Below are 7,763 nucleotides of genomic sequence, written 5' to 3'. Positions count from 1 at the left end.
TTACTATTTAAGGTTTAGTGTTAAGGGATAAGGGCTTAGGGTTTATTGTTTAGGGTTAAGAGTTTGGGGTTTACGGTTTTGGGGTTTAGGCTTTGGGGTTTTGTGTTTAGTTTTAGGGGTTAGGGTTTATTGTTTGGGGTTTAGGGATTAAGCTTTTAGAATTTTGGGCTTGGGGTTTAGGGTTTAAGTTTTTGGGATTAGGATTTTGGGTTTAGTGTTTAAGGTTTGGTGTTTATGGATTAGGGTTTATGGTTTAGGGTTTAGGGTTTGGGATTTAGGATTTGGTGTTTATGCTTTAGGGTTTTGGGTTTACGGTTTTGGGTTTTGGATCAATGGTGTAGGGTTTATGGTTTTGGGTTTAGTATTCTGGGTTTAGGTTTTAGGGTATGGGCTTTACAGTTTAGGTTTTAAGGTTAGGTGTTTAGGGTTTAGTTTTTATAGTTTAGTGCCTAGGGTTTAGGGTTTAGGGTTTAGGGTTTAGGGTTTAGGGTTTAGGGTTTGGGGTATAGTGTTTAGTATTTAGGGTTTAGTGTATATGATTTACGGTTGGGGTTTAGGGTTTTCGATTAAGGGTTTAGGGTTTAGGGTTTAGGGTTTAGGGTTTGTGGTTTAGGTTTTAGGGTTTTGGGCATATAGAGTTTAAGGATTATGGTTTTTGGGTTTAGGGTTTGCGTGTAGTTTTTAGGATTTTGGTTTTAGGGTTTAGTGTTTAGGGTCTAAGGTTTAAGTTTAGGGATCAGGATTTTAGGGTCTAGGGTTTAGGGTATAGGATGTAGGATTAGGGTTTAGATTTTAAGTTTTAGAGTTTAGGATTTAAGTTTCAATATTTAGGGTTTAGTCTTTCAGTGTATAGCAAGGGTTTAGAGTTTAGATTTTATGGTTTAGGGTTTAGGGTTTATTGTTTAGGGTTTATTGTTTAGGGTTTAGGGTTTATGGATTAGGATTTTAGGCTTTAAGGTTTATAGTATAGAGTGTAGGGTTTAGGGTTTAGGTTTTAAGGTTTAGGGTTTTGGGTTTAAAGTTTAGGGTTTAGCATTTAAGGTTCAGGGTTCACGGATAAGGGTGTAGGGTTTACGGATTAGGGTTTAGGGTTTAACGTTTAGGGAGGGATAATGGTTTATGGTTTAGGGTTTAAGGTTTGGGGTTTAGGGTTTTGGATTTAAGGAATAGCAATTTTGGGTTTAGGGTTTAGGGTTTAGGGTGTAGGATTTTGGATTTTGGTGGGTTTAGGGTTTAGGGTTCAGGGTTTATAATTGAGGCTTTTGGGGTTAGCGTTTAGGTTTTAGGATTGTGTGTTTTGGGCTTATGGTTTTAGAATTAGGGTTTTTGGGTTTAGGAATTAGGGATTAGGGTTTAGGGTTTAGGGTTTAGGGTTTAGGGTTTAGGTTTTGGGTTTTGGGTTTTGGGTTTAGGGTTTAGGGTTTAGGGTTTGGGTTTTGGGGTTTAGGTTTTGGGTTTAGGGTTAATTGTTTAAGGTTTAGTTCGGGTTTAGGGTTTAGTGTCTATAGCTTAGAATTTAGGGTTTAGGGTTTAAGGTTTAGAGATTAGGGTTTAGGGTTTAGGATTTAGGTTTTGGGTTTAGGGTTAATTGTTTAAGATTTAGTTCGGGTCTATTGCTTAAAGTTTAGGGGTTTAGGGTTTAAGGTTTAGGGTTTAGGGTTTAGGGTTTAGGGTTGGGGTTTAGGGTTTAGGGTTTCGTGTCTATTGCTTAAAGTTTAGGGTTTAGGGTTTAAGGTTTAGGGTTTAGGGTTTAGGGTTTAGGGTTGGGGTTTAGGGTTTAGGGTTTAGGGTTTAGGGTTTAGGGTTTAGGGTTTGGGGTTTAGGGTTTAGCGTTTAGGGTTTAGGGTATAGAGTTTCGTGTTTAGGATTTTGGGTTTGGGGTTTTGGGTTTAGGGTTTAAGGTTTATGGTTTAGGTTTTAAGGTGTTGGGCTTAGGGTTTAAGGATTAGAGTTTTTTGGTTTAGGGATTAAGGTGTAGGTTTTAGAATTTTGGTTTTTGGGTTTAGGGTTTTGGGTTTAAGGTTTAGGTATTGGGATTAGGGTTTTAGGGTTTAGGTTTTAGGGTATAGGATGTGTGGTATAGGGTTAACTTTTTAAGGTTTAGGGTTTAGGATTTACGGTTTAGTGTTCGGGGTTTAGCGATTAGGGTTTAAGTGTTTAGTTTTTAGGGTATAGGGTCTGGGTTAAGGGTTTGGTGTGATACCCTACTTTTAAGAAAAAAAAACCTAGTTTACTTACACGGTTGACCCGGTTTAACCTTGCAGGACCTGAACCAGAGAGGGTTAAGGCGGGTTCCCTATGGACCATGATGGCAAGGGTGACTTTGAACACAGATTGGCCAGACATGTCCGAGTCAGTGCCAAAGGAGACGAGTGTACCCAAGCCATGTACATGCACGTATCATAAGGCTATATACAGGTAATGCTGGTATGTAGCCGTTTCCTAAAGTGTATACGTATTATATATCTTGTGCCAAAAGTGAGATGCATGCCGGAGTCCAATTCCATCCAAATCTCAATTATTAGGTTAAGTTTTGACCAACAGGTGGGTGGTCACAAGCGGGCGAACCCGCCCACCTGTGTGACCGACCCATGTGACTTATTTTGTCATTTAATGCATTAAAGAGTTGGTGAGAAGAGTAAAGAAGAGAGAGAAAAGAAAGGAAGAAAAGAGAACGAAGGAAAAGAAAGGAAAAGAAAAAGTGGAAGAAATGATTTTAAGTGACGCCGAGGTTTGATATTCTCATTCCGGCACCGAAAAAGTGATCCCCAACACGAGACCTACGATTTGAGGTGAGCGAAGACTATACTTCTTAAACTTTCACAAAACCCCAAGTGAAACCCTTGATTTAGGTAGAGTTCCTTGAGATCTTGTTAATCCCACTTGAGATGATGAATATAAGGTTTAATAGATAGTATATGTGTTGATTTTGAAGGTTTAAAGAAGTGTTTATAAGATTTGAGAAGCATTGGTGATTTCTTGAGTTAAGAGGTGATTTTGGGGTTTTGGAAGAGTTATTGGGCAAAGAAGGTAAGATTGCTTTTCAATCCTTAAATCTAGCTTAGATCTAGGTTATAATCATATTATAAGGCCTTAGATGTGTGGAAAATGTGATTGGAACAGCCCCATTTGGTTTTTCAAAGGTGAAAGTCTATTTTTGCCCCCACAGGTGGGCGAAGACCGGCGGTCGAAGCCACCTGTCTATAGGGGCCCGCCTGTTGGGGCAGCACCTTAGTTCCAATAGGTGGACGAAGACCAGCGGGCGAACCCGACCGCTTGAGGTGCCCGTCGGTTGAACCGGTGGGCTATCTGGCCCACCTGTTGGCCCACCAATTGGATTTTTAGGCCCGAATGGGCCCAAAACGGGCGGACAACCTTTTTTTATGATTTTAAACATGATTTAAACATCAAACATCATTAGATTTGGTCCCAAGGTGATGAAATGCTAACCTCATTTGCTTATGATAGGTTCCACTAGAATTTACATTTCTCATGCCCGATCTCACCCGTACCGAACTTGAGCTTTTGTACCCAACAAGTCAGTGGGGAGAGTACATTTGACTTTATTTAAGCTTGTTTTTGCATCATTAAGTTGTATCTAGACTAGCCATGTCATCATGCAAATTATATGTTGATTAGTCATCTTCATATGCCATTCGCACGCATTGCTTGTGCATTCTAAACAAATGATTATGATATATGTGTTGTGCTTTACATTCTAAATGCCAAATGATTGATGTGCTTATGTGATAAATGGTTGGATTACTGTGCATGATGCATTATTAGACTACACGTCGTAGTCGGTTTGGAAACGAGTGCATTGGTGGCCCGTGGTATGGGACGCGGTGGCACTATGCAATCGTACTTTGTCATATAGGAGCATGCGATTTAGGATTATCATTCCCTGTGCTATGACCCTTCCCAACAGGGGTCGAGGTGTTGGGTCATCACTTGGGGGGAAGCAGTAGTCGCGGTTGTTGGGTCACTGTGGCGGTTGACATACGCCCGGCGGATCATTAGGACAGTCGACAACCTCAGTGGGATATTCAAGAGGGCCAATCGTACTGCTTTTAAATTGCCGGGGTTGGCACCTTTACATTTCTATCATTTACTTTTATGTTGAGAGCTGTTAGTCGACATGCTTTACTTTTCTGAGTACTCATGGTGGGCCTTCTCCAACAATCCTATGGGCGTATTGCGGGATGGAGTTCGTGACTCGTACCCGGGGCATACACACACTGTGGTTGTGAGTAGCACATAACTTAAGACTTAGTAATGTTGTTTAGGTGGATAAGATTTAAAATGAATTGCATAGCATATAGTGCATATGGATGTGATTGTTTGTGTGGTCTTTCTTTTCACTTACTGAGCTAGTGAGCTCATCCCACGTGCACACCTCTCTTAGATGATTTTACAGGTCACCCGCTGAAGATCAGGAGTCGGGCCCCACAGTCAAGTTTTTGTTAAGGATTGGTAGGTCCCTGAGGAGTATGAGCACGGTGCTGATTGCATGTGCGAGGGTTGTGCTGCGGGACTACAGTAATGACACCATATAGGATTTTGCTTTTTGATTTTGATGACCTCCCCTTTTGTGTACTTGATATGTAAATTGTTATTCTTTTTGTGTAAATATCATGCTTGCGGGCCCACATGTACTTAGCGATATACTACAATTTGGGTATCAAGTATATTGGGGATATTTATAGGTAATTTAAGTCTTCCATTGAACTTTTGAATACTTATCTTAGATGTGGGTATGCTGTGGTGGGGTATTGTATCAGATGATCCTGGCAAGTTTGGGTTAACTAGAGTTAACTCGGTCACCGGTCTGGTTTTATGTGAACGGCGTGTGACAACGGTGGTATCAGAGTGTGATGCTCTATCCACTCATAGCAAACCATTTAAACCCCATAGAATCTATATTAGGAAATGGGGTTGGGTATATGTAAAACATTTTAAATAATCAAAAGCCAAAAAGAAAAAAGGGTTGCATTTATATATTGCATTTCATGGCATGCATGAAAGAAAGTTTTCTTGGAATAAATAAAATATTAGTTATTCGATTGCATAACCCATCGAGTACGGATTTAACAAAATTTCGGCAGCATAACAACGCTAAAACAAGATTTTTCAAAATTTTCAAATAGAAGCACCTGATAGACAACATACATATATGAATAAGCATAATCAACAAAAGGCTAACTAACATTGTTACAACTGAATTACAATAAGTTAGTCAAGCAGACAAAACTAACTAAAAGTCACCAACAACATCATAAAACCACACTAGCAAGTCCAAATTATAGAGAAAAGTATAAAAAAAAATAGTCCACCATAAACACATAAACAACATAGAGACAAGTAAAAAGCTGATTAGAATAGGCAAGCTAAGTCCTCAGACACCGTCATCATCATCTAGCTCTACTACTCCATCCCTCCTAGGCCTCAATTTAACTTTGAGCCAGTGATCATAGTAATCAAACCTCGCATTCACTAGTTGCACATCCCTCCGGAGTTGGGTAAAGTCCACTGAAATAGCATTGGCTGTTGTGTCCAAATCCTCGCTCAATCTTAGGAAGCAATTCTCTAACGTATCTTGCCTTTCTAAGATATTTTCCTCTCTAGTAGCACTCTCATCTAGTCTTCTCAAGAGCTGGTCATCAGGCTCTCAAAGTCAAATGCGCCACTATCAAGTGGTGGGGCTCTATGCTGTGGGTCTACAGCCCTAGCAAACTCAGGATCAGCATCTCTCGAATCAAGAGACTCCTCCACAAGGATATCCTCGTCCAGAAAGTCTTCCTCCTTGAATTAAGGAACATAATCCTCATCCTCCTCACTATTTTCCTCCTCCTCTATGTGGACATTCTCCCTGTGGACATTCCCCCTGTTCCTGGCTGCTTGAGCTCCTGCCCTCTGAGGTACATCCATAAGAGCTTGGAGACCCATCCTGCGTAGGTTTTCCCTAATAAATTTGTCCGCCAGAGTCTTTCCCTCCTCACCACTCAAATCCACCCCAAAGAACTCGAAAACCCTGGTGAGGGTCCTACCATATGGGAAACCTCCATCCTCAGGATGTCTGGCATGATGCCCCATAGTCTTAAGTATAATATAGGGCAAGCATAAATGCTCGACACCTCCCTCCAAGGCCTTATAGATGCAGAAGCCTATATAGGCTGCCATGAAGCCCACTTGTTTCTTGTGACCTCCTCTAGGGAACAAACTAAACTGAACCAAGCGAGCAAATACACGAGCTTCTGGGTTAAATGTCATCTCGGAATTCGGACGCACCTTGCTGCCACTAATGGTCTCGTAAATGTGGTCCTGCATCTCCGAACTTAAGGATGGGGCCACGGGCTTACTCCATGGGGGCTATAGAATTGATGCCCAATTGATGACATATCTAAAATACTAGCAAGGGTATCCATAGTCAAATGAATGTTCACCCCCTTCACCATGCTAGTGATTGAGTATTCCCCATACTAGTAAGAGACCTCCAAATTGCAATAAAATCTTCGAACTAGGTGTTCATAGCATGGGCCGTCAATATTAAGGATGGACTGCCAACCTAGTGCAGTAAACCTCTCTTGTAGTTGAATCCTATTGAAAGCACAAGTTACCACGTTTTCTCCATCATCACAGACTTCTTTAGAAAGGTCTGCCAATTCGTTTCTACCCTCAAACTCTGGAAGAGTCCCTCATCATAGTCTAGAGGATCTATGGGGACATGTCCTTGTTGCCTTGTACGAATGACTGAGGAACTAGTCCCTACACCTTTCCTTTTTGAAGTTGTGGCTCTACGTCTATTAGAAGATGATGTGGGTTCCTTGCCCTTGCGACAAGACATCCTAGTAAGAAAAGAGAAGAAATACTGATAAGTAAAATTGTTGCATGACAAAGGAAGTAAACAGGAGGGTGGGTGTCTGAGATTTTAAATGTAACCGCAAACGTACGGATCAATGTAGCTACGGGTCGAACTCAGGGAGAGCAGCCACTTTACTTTTTTTTTCTTTTAATAATACGAAAGTGAACCTATTAATGGTTGTGATCTAATTCTAACTACCGTCCTAGACATATGTATCTAAAATAACATCCTAACCATTCGTCATCTAAGAATTTAAAGACGCAAGCCACGCAATTAAAATTAAAGAAAAAAATAAGTGAAAATAAACAACCCACGCAATTAAAAATAAAAAATGAAGGAAAAAAATGCTGAAATAAAAATAAAGTAAAAGAAAGGGGAGAAAGCTAGAGAGAGACTCACAAGTAGGTTTCTCTATTTAGCTCGAGGGATGCATCATAATATGAGCTTCTCTACTTGACCAGAGAGTCACTCTTACAAGGGTTACTCTACTTGGCTTTAGGGAAAGGGAGACAATTAAAATAAAAGCAATAAATTGATGGTTCTATGGCTAGGAGGGGCAAAGCCAACACATACACTAGCCATGAACCTTGGGGGAAAGGGATAGTAATAATCTAACGACTGAAATTAAATTCCTAAATTAAGAAAGAAAGGGTAGTCAGAAGAGGGAATGAGAGGGGGGAGAGAAGACTATTGAGGGAGCCTACTTACTTGAACTTCAACCCTTGAACTTGAAAGCTTGGGTGATTTGAGATACTACCAGTACTAAAAACCAGATCTGGAATAAACCAAATTTGCAATTTCTAGTACTAGAGAAAACAAATCTTGAAACAAAAAAAAAACTGAACTTGAAAAAAAAAGATGCTCCACGGCTCGTGATCTTGTCACCTAGATCTAAGCCTAG

This window comes from Macadamia integrifolia, chromosome 13, assembly GCF_013358625.1.
Source record: "Macadamia integrifolia cultivar HAES 741 chromosome 13, SCU_Mint_v3, whole genome shotgun sequence".
Classification (NCBI taxonomy): domain Eukaryota; kingdom Viridiplantae; phylum Streptophyta; class Magnoliopsida; order Proteales; family Proteaceae; genus Macadamia; species Macadamia integrifolia.
Note: the sequence above shows the minus strand (reverse complement) of the source record.